Below are 13,561 nucleotides of genomic sequence, written 5' to 3'. Positions count from 1 at the left end.
TTCATCTTCACGACCACCAGAGGGACAGAGACGACCCCCTAGCAACAGTGCGCGCAGTCGCAGAATATACCATGATGTGCTGCGTAATCCCGGAATTAGCAAGATATAAAAAGGGACCCTGGCGGGGGTGAGGTGCGTGCCGTTGGCGGAGCTGAGACTCCCCGGCTGCCCAGTGCTGTTTTGCTTGATGTTTGCTCACTCAATAAATTCCTTTCTATGATTAATACAATGCTCTCTGAAAATTAATTAAGGGGGCAATTTATAACACTTTGGACGCTCAAAACCCAAACCCAAAAACTTTGGACGCTCAAAACCGTATCCCGAAAACACTAGGATGCTCCAAACCCTATCCCAAAAACTTAGGACTCTCCAAACCCTATCCCGAAAACATTACGACGCTCCAAGCCCTAACCCACAAACATTAGGACGCTCAAAGCCCTAACCCAAAAACATTAGGATGCTCAAAACCCAAACCCAATAACTTTGGATGCTTAAAACCCAAACCCAAAACATTAAGACGCTCCAAACCCTATCCGGAAAACATTAGGAAGCTCAAAACCAGTTCCCGAAAACTTAGGATGCTCAATACCCAAACCCAAAACATTAAGATGCTCAAAACCCTAACCCAACTACTTAGGATGCTTAAAAGCCTATCCCAAAAAATTAGGGCACACAAAAGCCTAACCCCAAAATTAAGATGCTCAAAATCCAAACCCCCAAAATTAGGATACTCAAAACCCTGGACCTGGAGAAACTAACCTGAAAAAAAAAAAAAAAAAAAAAAAAAAAAAAAAAGATCTTAAAACCCTAACCGTAAATAACTGACCAAAAATAAAACCTTAAGACTCTAACCCTAAAAAACATATCAACACTACAACCCAAAAAACTCTAATACCCTAACACGCTAACCCTGAAACCCTTAAAACCCTAACCCCCAAACCCTTAAAATCCTGACCGTTAAAACTCCAACCCTAAAAACCTTAATATCCTAAACATAAACCCTGAAACCCCTTACCCTGAAACCCAACCCTAGTGCCCAATCCCTGAAACCTTAAAACCCTGAATCAATCTGTAGCAAATAGCATAGGCTGAGTCGAGGATCTCAGTACAGTAGCATTATTATTCGAGATTACAATGGCGGGTGTCCCACAAGCAGGAGGGTGCCTACTAATTCCATACACAGTTTATACACTTTTTTTTTCTGCCAGGGACCGGGACCCTCCCCCATTTCCCCATTAACTGTGCTATTCAAGGTTCATAATCTGGTGCTTCACAGAAAATACACAGCTGCTGGCCTGTTACAAGTCACATTTCTTTTGAGGTTTTTACTCTTTGAGGTGGTAATGTTTCTTACGCCATGATTTCCACCTAATTGCTGTAAGGATTCTGGTTGTCTGCGTTTTACAAGGTTGTCTGTTATAATAAATAATAAAAGACCCAAATAGGATTACAATCAAAGTTTACAATTCACTGAATGAATAGAGGTAAGCAAACAGTGCTGGGTATGCTGGGAGTCTCTGCTCCACCAAGACGCGCACCAGTTATACACCAGTTACCTCCCTTAAGGGATATAGAGAAGCTCTCTCAGATACGTCAGTCCTACTTCTCGTTCATGCAGCCGGAGGTCGGTCTAATTCTGGTGCTGTTGGTGGTGGAAGCTGGGGCAACGGTGGTACTGGTGGAGATACCACAGCCACCGGAGGGGGAGCCTCCGGGGGTGGATTGTTAGGATATGGAGGTGGTAGCTTATCCAACGGCTCACGTTTATCTTCTTTTTCTTTTTCATGTTCTTCTTGTTCTTCAAATTTCTTATCTGCTTTTAGTGTAAATATTGAGGCTGGAAAAGGACGTGAAGTCCTCCTGATCCATAATCCTGCATAATCACTTCTTTCGAGTGCACCCTCAGTAAGTTCGCAGATGACACCAAGTTAGGTGCGTGTGTCGATCTGCTTGAGGGTAGGAAAGCTCTGCAGGAGGATCTGGATAGGCTGCACCGATGGGCTGAGGTCAACTGCATGAAGTTTAACAAGGCCAAGTGCCGGGTCCTGCACCTGGGGCGCAATAACCCCAAGCAGAGCTACAGACTGGGAGAGGAATGGTTGGAAAGCTGCCAGGCAGAGAAGGACCTGGGAGTGATGGTTGATAGTCGGCTGAATATGAGCCAGCAGTGTGCTCAGGTGGCCAAGAAGGCCAACGGCATCCTGGCTTGTATTAGGAACAGCGTGACCAGCAGGGCTAGGGAGGTGATCGTCCCCCTGTACTCAGCTCTGGTGAGGCCACACCTCGAGTACTGTGTTCAGTTTTGGGCCCCTCGCTACAAGAAGGACATCGAGGTGCTTGAGCGGGTGCAGAGAAGGGCGACGAAGCTGGTGAGGGGCCTGGAGAACAAGTCCTACGAGGAGCGGCTGAGGGAGCTGGGCTTGTTCAGCCTGGAGAAGAGGAGGCTCAGGGGTGACCTTATCGCTCTTTTTAGGTACCTCAAGGGAGGCTGTAGCGAGGTGGGGGTTGGCCTGTTCTCCCACGTGCCTGGTGACAGGACGAGGGGGAATGGGTTTAAGTTGAGCCAGGGGAGTTTTAGGTTAGATGTTAGGAAGAACTTCTTCACTGAAAGGGTTGTGAGGCACTGGAACAGGCTGCCCAGGGAAGTGGTGGAGTCACCATCCCTGGAAGTCTTCAAAAGACGTTTAGATGTAGAGCTTAGGGATATGGTTTAGTGGAGGGCTGTTAGCGTTAGGTTGGAGGTTGGACTCGATGACCTTGAGGTCTCTTCCAACCTAGGAAATTCTGTGATTCTGTGATTCTGTGATTCCTGGCTAAAAGGTTCCTTTGAATTAACATGGATATTTAAGGCCTGGCAAATCTAGTCTTCGAAGGATCCAAAAACAGGCCAAAAGACATGTAGTCTTAAAGGCTCCTTTGGCCATTCTGTCACACAATACTGGACCATTTTTAATTTACTTTTTCCTTTTCTGGGGTCCCTATCATTCCAATTTCTAATCGTTATTCCTAATGGACTTTCTGGTGGTATGACTGGTAATTTGCTCCCTTTCTTCTGGTCTCTGGTCTTCGATTTTGTCTGACCCATCTAGGAATTTTACTATGGCAATTCCCACAGCCCTTGGTTACCTTAGTAAGAGTGTCTTGCAGGGGGTCGAGGACCTATCACACACCCACAAATCCTATAGGAATCCCTTCGGTCCTTCACCGGCCAAGTCCCTCGTGGGAGATTGGAACCGCGGTTAGAAGACCTCCACAATCGCTTCGGAACTAAGTTCCATCTCAGTCACACTCTTACACACACAGGCAACCGAACCCCACCCAACCGAACGGTATACGCTTTAAATGCTTACGACTCCGTCATCTTCGTTCGGATCTTCACACACACAATTACGGGCAAAATATAGTGCTGCAGCTGGCAAGGGAGCTGAAAAAAAGAATCAGAAACTTTGCTTACCTTTATTCAGGTTTAAGATGCCATTAGTTCCGACCTGACTCAAACAGCAGCCACCAAATGGTGGGGGTGCCTCTCCTAGATCAAACCAGAAATCAGGAACCAAAGCCCTCCCGGACGAGCCCCCACTTGTAATAAATGACTGGGTCCCAAATAGGATTGCAATTGAAATTTACAATTTATTAAATGAATAGAGGTAAGCAAGCAGCGCTGGGTGCGCCAGGAGTCTCTGCTCCACCAAGACGCACACAAGTTACATCAGGCGGCTGGTTTTTATGCTGCTAGGCTAATACATATTCATTACTACTTCTACAAAAGGCAGGGTTATTCTAATTAGTTCCCAGAATCCAAACCCTCCCACTGGTGCAGGCGTTATCAGTCTCCGCTGGTCCCTCTGGGGGCCGCTTGTACTGAAGGCTCATAGTCTTCCTCCCAGGCTTTTCTCTTGTCCTTCTCCTTTGTCCATCTTGGCTGGATGGCAGACACTTGCATAGTGTCCCATGCAACAGTTGTAATAGTTAGCAGTTATTCTGAAACCCTTTTGTTCTCTTATCCCCTATTGACCTGAATTGCTGGACCATTCCTTTGCAAGATACAAGAACTATATATATTAACCACTCTGGTTTTCTCAGACTTGTGGTTATACAAGGGTATGTAAGACAGAAGGTCACATTTCATCATATCATGCGGCCCTAGCATTGTTCCATATTGACACGAATCAGATGAACTCATTTCACACTGTTAAACTCTCTATCACTGCAAGCATATCTCAATACCACCTTCCTTCCCTCTACAGGATGTAACTGCGCAAAAACAACATTTTTATTCCCACAACCTTGATCCCCTTACCCTGAAATCCTTATTCCCCTTAAACCTAACAACTCTAACCACAACCCTAACCCTTATTATCAACTGTTATAAATTAGACCACACAATTTTCTGGTCTATTGAAATTATTTTATTAATCAAGTAAGCAGGCACAAACAAAACAGAGCTGGGCGGCTGGGGAGTGTCCGCTCCACAACAGCACGCAATGTCCCTTTCCAGGGTTGCTGTTTTATAGCAGTCGAATTCCAGCTTATCAGGACTTGTTGAACTGGCTGAGGCTGTGCAGTCTATTGTTGAGAGGGGGGTCGTTATTCCTCTGCTTCATGTTCAGGTGGGGGAAGTGAAGCTGATTAAGGAGGCATTGGGGAGGTATTGGGGAGGCAAGGACAATCCCCAGACAAGGACTGTATATCTCGAAACAAGACACTGGAACTCAGGATAAGGAAGCGGCAGACGGACAGAGAAACAAATGTAAGGACTATAAATCTCGAAACTGGACATTGGAATTCATTATAAAGATACAACAAACGGGAGAATTAGCAACAACCAGCTCTTGCAATTAAGAAACGTGCCAATTCAGCAGATTCCTGACCAAAGGTGAAAAGTACACTGTGAGGAAGACTCGGGGTCTTCCTCCCAAAGACCCCTGCCCACGTCCCAAAGACCCCTGCCCACAATTCTTGGGAGGCTCTACGCAGGCGCAAGGTGCCAAAAGGCTAATTAGCATGAGAAGCGAGGGAAGGCGGGGATAGGTAATGCATATGTATAGGTGCTTGTAGAATATTGATAGATTGATTGTATAAATTCAAGACTGCTTTCCGCTTTGGGTATGCACGATAGGTGGAGAGATCCCCCGTGCATCCAGCGCTGCAATAAAGAATATACCACTTAAAGGAATTTCGGCTTCGATCTTTGAATCAATCTGGCACCTCAGATGGGACAACCTCTCTGCCGGACCGCAGGACCCGCTGGGAACAGGACTCCCTAGGGTACCCCCGGGATTTCCCGGAGGGACTCCTCGACTCACCGGATCACTGCGGAGGCAGACAAGGACCCCATCATTGTAAGTGAGTATAGTCTTTATTCTGGTTTGGTTTTCTGGTAGACCGGTCATCTGGAACTGTCTGTAAGTCAGAAGGTGATCTTCTGCGAGGCAGTGTTTGGTATATACTTTGTGGTTAGCACCATAAGTACATGTTTGGGGACGTTAAGGAAGGAGCTCGCTTTAAGGTCCATCTGGAATTGTGTTGCCTATTTCGGTTTTCTGACTCATGGAGTGTGATATTTAACTCTTGTTATTGTTACTGTGATTTTGGCTATTTTCTTGGTGATAATTGTATGTTCGTGGCGTTGTTATAAGAAAGATATCGTTACAGTGTTACATATTTTGGTTTTCTGACTTATTGCATGTGGAATTTGACTCTGACTATTGTTATTGTGATTTTGGCAATATTCCTGGTAATAGTAATAGTTTCGTGACATCGCTATTGAAAGATATTGCGTGCCCACATTTTTGTAAGTGATACGTGTATTCTGAAAGTGTGAACTGGAAAATGGGGGGGCAAACAAGCAGTGAAATTTTAAAGAAAAGTGTGTTAGGACGTGTTTTGAGTCACTGGAAGGATATTGGAGGATCTGCCGGTGGAAGTGTGAACAGGAAAACATTGATAAAATATTGTAATCAATGGTGGCCGCTTTATAAGCTGGAATGTGGAGAAAAGTGGCCCCTAAATGGAACTTTAAACTATAATATTTTGCTACAGGTAATGTTGTGTTGTTTTTTTTTTGAGAAGGAGAACAGGATGAAATGTTGTATACTGATGTTGTTTCAGCATCTTGGTGGGAAAAGGTACGGAATTAAGTTGGCCCCTGACTGAGCCTTTGATGATGGCATTAGAGAAGTACAGGCTGGAGAAAGATAAAGGAAGTGTTAAAAGGGTTCTTGAAAGTGTTAAAGGTGTTTGAAGTTGAATGAGCAGGGAAAGAGGATGTAGGAATGTTAATAGTTCTGCCTCAGCCCGAGACAGGCAGAGATCTTAAAATCATGGGTGTTAGCCCTTTGGGGCAAAGGGACCATGACAGGTCCGAGAGAGTTGTCACAGAAACAGAAAAGCAGTTAACTCTTAAAACAACCTGAGTTCATGTGCGAGCTCAGATTGCCGATGGGACCACTCAGGGAACTGTGGACAATTGCATTCCCCTGACCGACCCCCACTAAGACCCGAATCATCCCAAAAATTATGAACAGTTAAGTAAATACTAAAATCTGGATGAATTGGGAATTGAGAATATGCTTCCAACAAGGTCTAAAAGAAACCCCTATGGCATTTTTGGACCAACTCTGAAATGTAATGAAAATAAATAAATAAATAAATGAATAAAAACAAAATGGTTTGGACCTGGCTTCGGAGGACGAATTGACTAGCCTTTTCCTAGGGTAATCGACCCCTGATTTCAACAGGAATAACGGGGACCTGGGGAATCTACCCTAGTGGATCCTCCACTGGTTATAATGAAGCTAGGGGAAGAATGGAAGTGAAATTTCTTATTGATATGGGGCAACGTATTCAGTTCTAAATCAAGCATTAATGCCTTCACAGAATTATTATGTTAGGGTAAAAGGTGTGTCATGGTTTAACCCGGCCGGCAGCTAAACACCACGCAGCCGTTCGCTCCCCCTCCCCCTCCCTCTCTGGGACGGGGGAGAGAAATGGAAAGTGAAGCCTGTGAGTTGAGATAAAGACAGTTTAATAAGACAAAATAATAATAATAATAATAATAATAATAATAATAATAATAATAATAATAATAATAATACAATGATGATAATAGTACCACTACTAATAATGTGTACAAACAAGTGATGCACAATGCAATTGCTCACCACCCGCTGACCGATGCCCAGCCTAACCCCGAGCAGTCCGGCCCCCTCCCCCTGGCTAGCCACCCCTATATATTGTTTAGCATGACATCAGATGGTATGGAATACCCCTTTGGCTACTTTGGGTCACCTGTCCTGGGTCTGTCCCCTCCCAGCTCTTACTGGACCCCCAGCCTGCCTGTTGGCAGGACAGAACAAGAAGCTGAGATGTCCTTGGCTTGGTATAAGCACTGCTCTGCAACAATTAAAACATCGGGGTGTTATCAGCACTCTTCTCATCCTAAGCCAAAACATAGCATTCTACCAGGTACTAGGAAGAAAATTAACTCTGTTCTAACTGAAACCAGGACAAGGTGTAACCGAAAAGGCTTATTTTTGTGAACCTTTGAAGTACAAGTTAGGGAAACAATGGGGCATACACAGATTTTTATCTATGCCTAGCTCCTCATGGGCACTCTTAGGTAGAGATTTATTAGAGCAAGTAGGAGCAGAAATTGTCTTTGAAAAAGGGAAAAAGGAATTAAGAATAGGAGAAGAACAACTAAAAAATGTGTTAAGCTTGGCACTAATACAAACTAAAAGTGAAATACCTTTAGAGATCACAGATCAAGTATGTCCAGGAGTTTGGGCTACCGAAGTCCCTGGAAGAGCTAAAAATGTGACCTTAATAATTATTAAATTAAAGCCAGGAGAGAAACCCGTTAAGGTTAAGTAATATCCTTTGAGGATAGAAGATAGGAAAGGAATTAAAGAGATAATTGATAAATTTTTACAGTATGGATTATTGATTGAATGCGAATCAGAATACAATACACCCATATTGCCAATTAAAAAGGCAAATGAAAAAAGCTATAGGTTAGTTCAGGATTTGAGGGCCATAAATAAAATCACCGAGGATATACATCCAGTAGTGGCAAACCCTTATACTTTGCTGACTAAATTAAAGAATAGTCAAGTCTGGTTTACCGTACTGGATTTAAAAGATGCCTTCTTCTGCCTAGGCTTAGCCACAGAAAGCCAAAACCTATTCGCCTTTGAATGGGAAAATCCCGATTCAGGCAGAAAGACGCAGCTTACGTGGACATTACTACCTCAAGGATTCAAGAATAGCCCCACTATTTTTGGAAACCAATTAGCAAGGGAACTCGAAACATGGATACCTCCGGACACTGAAGGTGCTTTGTTACAATATGTAGATGATCTCTTAATAGCTACCGAGACTAAAGGGAGTTGTATTCAATGGACTATAAGTTTTCTTAATTTTCTGGGTTTAAATGGATATCAAGTCTCTTGACAGAAAGTCCAGCTGGCTCAACAAAGTGTGACCTATCTGGGATTTGAAATTTTGGGAGGACAACGAGAACTAGGAACTGAACATAAGGAAGTCATTTGCCGGACTCCAGAACCTCAAACGGTAAAGGAGCTACAAACCTTTTTAGGAATGACAGGTTGGTGTCGCCTTTGGATTTATAATTATGGATAGCACTGTGGAAAAGCGCAAGCGGCAAAAAGGATGTCTTGTGGTAAGGAATTTCAGAGTCTGGATTCACTCAAGGATGTTTACCCAACACCCCCTCCTGCTATTTGCTTGCTTAATCCTCCCCCTTATAAAGGCCATTAAATTGTACAACCTTATCTCCTCAGCAGATTCTCCAAATTCCTCAAAGACAATGAACAAACCCCCACTAATTTATCACATCAACCCCCTAACGCTAATGACACTGACCTTAATCCAAACCCCAAACTGCCCCTAACCCCAGACAACCAACAACGAAACACACACACACAAAGATGGAAACTACAAAAAAGGCAAAACCCTGGATACAGGCCCCAAATCACAAATACACAAGCAAAACGCTACAGAAAAGCCCCAGACGCAGGCCCCAAATGCTACTGCTAGGCCTCAAAAGCTCAAGATGCATCCCAAAGCAAAAATGCAGGCCCCAAACGTTACAGAAAAGCCCCCAAACCCAGGCTGCAGATGTCTACAAGCAGACCCCAAAGTGCCAAAAGAAGCAGGCACCAACCACAGCCAGATGCAGACCCCAAATGCCCACAAGCAGCTCCTACCCCACCACTCCCTCCCAAGAACTGGACTCCACCCAGACACTGGCCCCAGACAAGGGCCCGCCCCCGCCACCCCCCCTCCCGACACAGGTGTACAAGCAGCTCACAAACCCGCCCCTTCAGAGACCGGTCCCAACCCCCCACCCCCCCCAAGACATGGGATGCGGAGGTGTACAACCAACTCCCAACTCCCTCCCCCTCAAAGGGAGGCCCCAAAGACCCCCAAATGGAGGCTCCTAGAGTGAACAAGCACCTCCCAACTCCCCCAGGCACAGCCCCCCCCCCCCCCAAACACAGGCCACAAAGGTGTATAAACAGCCCAGACCCCCCTCCAAGACCCAGGCCCCTATAGTGTACAAGCAGCTCCCAATCACCCACAGATGCAGGCTCCAACCCCTCTCAAAAGGGAGGCACCTAAAATGCATGAGCAGCTCCCAACCCCCCTAAACATAGGTCCAAAAGTGCACAAGCAGCTCCCAACCCCCCTCAAATACAGACCCCAAAAGTGTACAAGTAGCTCCCCCCTCAGAGACAGGACCCAAAGGTGTACAACCAGTTCTCAACACCCCTGAGACACAGCCCCCAACCTCCCCCCCAGACACAGGGCCCCAAATTCTACAAGCAGCTCCCAACCCCTGCAGGGCGGGCCCCCTACCCTATACAAGCAGCTCCCAATCCTCCCCCCCCCCCGAGGGAAGCCCCCAAGCCCCCCACAAACACATGCCCCTACAGTGTACAGGCAGCTCCCAGCCACCCCCAGATGCTGGCCCCAAAGTTGTACAAACAGCTCCCAGCCACCCTGCAGAAACAGATTCCTACATTGTACAAGCAGTTCCCAGCCCGCTAGACACAGGCCCTGACACCCCACAGATGCAGGCCCGGAAGCTCCCACCCCTCCCCCAGACGCAGACCCCAAGCCCCCCCCAAACACAGGCCCCTACAACCAGCACCCAACCCCCTACCCCTGATGCCAGCCCCAAAGGTGTAGAAGCAGCTCCAAACCTCCTCCCTCAACCCAGGCTCCAACAGTGTACAAGCACCTCCCAACCAACCCTCCCCTTCCCCCTCCTCCCCACCGGCCCCCAGACACAGGCTCCAAAGGAATACAAAGAGCTCCCACCCCTCCCCCAGATGCTGGTCTCAACCCCCCCCCGCCCCCAGAAGCAGGCCCCAAAGGTGTAGAGTCAGCTCCCAACCCCCTCAATGCTGGCCCCAAGGGTCTACAAGCAGCTCCCCCCTTGCCCCCAGATACCGGCCCCCAGACACAGACCCCAAAAGCCTAATCACAGGCCCTGAACTCTAGAGGCAGGCTCCAAAACCCAGGACAAAGCCCCAGTGGTTCGAGACAGGGCCCAAATCCCAGGCACAGGCCCCAAACGCTAAACATATGCCAAAAAAAGTATTAGTGCTCGTGCCAAATGTTACAGACAGGCCCAAAAGCCCGAGATGCTCAAGGCTGAGACGTAACTTGGCTTTCTGAATTACTGGAAAGCAGCTTTCATTCTCAGATAATTGTGTGCAGGCTAGATAGGATGGGGCTTCAGGCACCTCTTCACCTGAGGAAACACACTGCCATCAGGCACCGCTGTGCCAGACAAGCTTTTTCTGCTAGAACACCCTACTCAGATGCACTGTGGCATTCAAGTGAATTGCTTTCATGCAAATATAACGACTGATGTTACAACCCACCTTGCCTGTGGCACCTGATGAACAGAAGAGTAAGCCACCGCAGCGCTTCAAAACCATCCCTGCACGTGCCGCTCCTTGTCGCTCTCTGGCCTTATCTCATATCCTTAGTCACTTCTGTGGAGAGCCTGCCACGGCACCTGCAAAGCAAGACGGACACCTTTCATAGTCACCTTGTGCTACTTGGTTGTTCTGCTCCAACCCAGCTCATGACCAGCCCCTCTTCTTACACAGCTCTTCAGAGTGCAGTTTGCTCCTTTGAGCCTGTGCGAGACACCTGTGAAAGAAAAAGAAACGCATAGGCCGATGCAGCATCCAAAGACACAGCACAACTAGGTAAGTTACTCTCATCTGCTCCCTTACCTCTGCCGCTTACCAGCCCCCGAGGCAGATGCTTCAATCTACCCTCTTCAAACAGCTACAACACCTCTAAAAGACAAAGAGGGGATGCTTAGAGGAACAGTGAGACCTACAACACAACAACTGCTACATCTGTTCCTCGCTCACCTTGCCAGAGGCAGCTCTGCGTGTGACGTCCCGGGTTGTACACTGCGTTACCTAACCCTTACCCTAACCCTTCTTACCCTTACCATTACCCAAATCCTTACCTTTACTTTTTCCTTACCCTTACTCTTTCCTTTAACTATAACCTTACCCTTACCCTTAGTCTTACACTTCCCGTTACCCTAACACATACCCTAACACTTTCCCTTACCCTTACACTTACCCTTACCATAAGCCGTACAATAACACTTATATGTACACTTACGCTTACACTTACCCTAGCAATTACTCGTACAATTACCCTAACCCTAACCCTTAACCTTACCCTTACCCATACCCTTACTCTTACCCTTACACTTACCCTAAACATTACCCTTACCCTTAACCTAACCCTAAACCTTACCCTTATCCTAACACTTACCCTTACTGTAACCCTTACCCTTTCTGCTACACTTACCCTTAGTCTAAATCTAACCTTACACTTACTCTTAACCTTAACCTTACCCTTAAACTTAACCTAAAACTTACCCTTACGCTTCCCTCACCCTATCCCTAAAATTAACCCTAACCATTACCCTAACACGTACCCTTAACCTAACCCTAACCCTAACCCTAACCCTAACCCTAACCCTAACCCTAACCCTTACTCTAACCCTTACCCTGATCCGTACCCTTACACTTACCCTTACCCTTACACTTACCCTAACCCTTCCTCTTACCCTTTCCCTTACTCTTACCATAACTTGTACCCTAACACTTTCTCATACCCTTACCCTTAACCTTATGCTAACCCTAACCCTTACCCTTACCATTACCATAACACATACCCTAATGCTTATCCTTACCCTTACACTTGCCCTTACCCTTGCAAACAGCTGCAGCGAGCTGTGTGTCCTCCGATGTGCTGACTCCACCTCAGTTGCTACCTGCTCTACCACAGCTCTAAAGGGCTGTGGTATGGTCCTGCCTGGTGACAAAGAACGCACCACGTAAAAAGCGGAGGTTCTGTCCTGGTCTCTTGCCACCGGATACTATTCTGTCCAAGTGAGAGCGTGGCTTGTCTTCCCAAGGAGCACGGGACATCTCCTGACAGTTTTCTAGCCATCGCTCGGGGCTGGAGACCCACAGCGGGCCTTAGAGCGCCCCCCGGACCTTTCCAAACCAGCACGGTCGCCTCCATATCTTGCCGGGTGACAGCTTGAACCACGCAGTGCCACTCAGCGGCTGCTGCCTCGGTCCCGTGCTCTGGCACACCGGCCCATCAGAAAAGTTGCCTTTCCAGCCCCTGGCCAGGTTAGGACAGCAACCTTCCTCTTCTTGGTCTGTGCTCTACCAGTGAGCGAGAGTAGGAATGTCAGGGCACGTCTCTGCTGTCCTCCTTTGTCTGCCCTTTCATCAGGGAGCGTGATGGCGTTTCAAGGCATCACCAAGTGGTCGGGCAAGATGCCAATGGCCTTGACAACACTGCAAGGAAGGCTATGTCTCTGCAAGTACAAGGATGTGGGGTCGTGACCACAGTCACTTACACACCGGAAGCCTTGTCCCCAGTATGCCGGATACCAGCGTGTGGATGACTCACACCGAGGTTCACCTGAGGTTTCTTACAATGCCTCAGCACTTTCTGGTGACTCACAGGTAAGCGCAAAGCGGTCTGCTGATGCCACCTTGCAATTAAAGGGCACTGCATGTACTTCTCTGTCCCTTAGCAAGAGAAAACAAGCCAGAGCCTCTGGGTCAGTGACCGGAAAAACAACCCACCAGGGAATGGTGCCTAGTTGACTGTGGCGTGGCAAGACAGTGCTGAAGCCAGCAGATTCTCCTGGTTACGGCTCACTTTTGGGCATGACTCAGCAGCCTCCTTCATCACTCTCCAGGGCCCCGTGCAGCTCTGGCCTCTCCTCAGCTGTGGAATCAGTACAGCTAGTCGGGTAAGGCGCGTGCTGCGCCCTTCCCCAAGAAAACACTCTGACCTTCCGTGGCTGAAGGCAACAGCTGAACTGTCCTTTGCATGGCACCAAAGTGCATGCATCACTGAGGCTGGAGGGTAGCAGAGACTTGCCACGGGGAGACCTGACCCACTGCAGCAACTGGCCTCAGGGTCCCTCGCCCTGCACACACACAAGGGTTTCTATCCAGATTGCAGG

The 13,561-nt window shown here is 47.4% G+C and overlaps 1 long non-coding RNA gene across 3 annotated transcripts; it reads right to left on the bottom strand.

The window, feature by feature from the left end:
* Positions 1-3,179: 3,179 nt before the first annotated feature.
* On the bottom strand, positions 3,180-13,097 carry LOC311442449. Of its 3 annotated transcripts, XR_014696653.1 has the most exons (5): positions 12,281-13,097; positions 11,277-11,342; positions 11,144-11,190; positions 10,917-11,053; positions 3,606-3,936 (listed from the first exon to the last, which is right to left on the bottom strand). It is a non-coding gene; the product is annotated as an uncharacterized lncRNA (long non-coding RNA). The 3 variants fall into 3 exon arrangements; XR_014696651.1 differs by lacking the exon at positions 3,606-3,936 and adding an exon at positions 3,180-3,424 and having other exon boundaries at positions 10,917-11,190; XR_014696652.1 differs by having other exon boundaries at positions 10,917-11,190.
* Between the last annotated feature and the right edge of the window lie 464 nt (positions 13,098-13,561).

Source organism: Aythya ferina (assembly GCF_964211825.1).
Source record: "Aythya ferina genome assembly, chromosome: 11".
NCBI classification, from domain to species: domain Eukaryota; kingdom Metazoa; phylum Chordata; class Aves; order Anseriformes; family Anatidae; genus Aythya; species Aythya ferina.
This window is presented reverse-complemented; position numbering and strand designations above follow the sequence as displayed.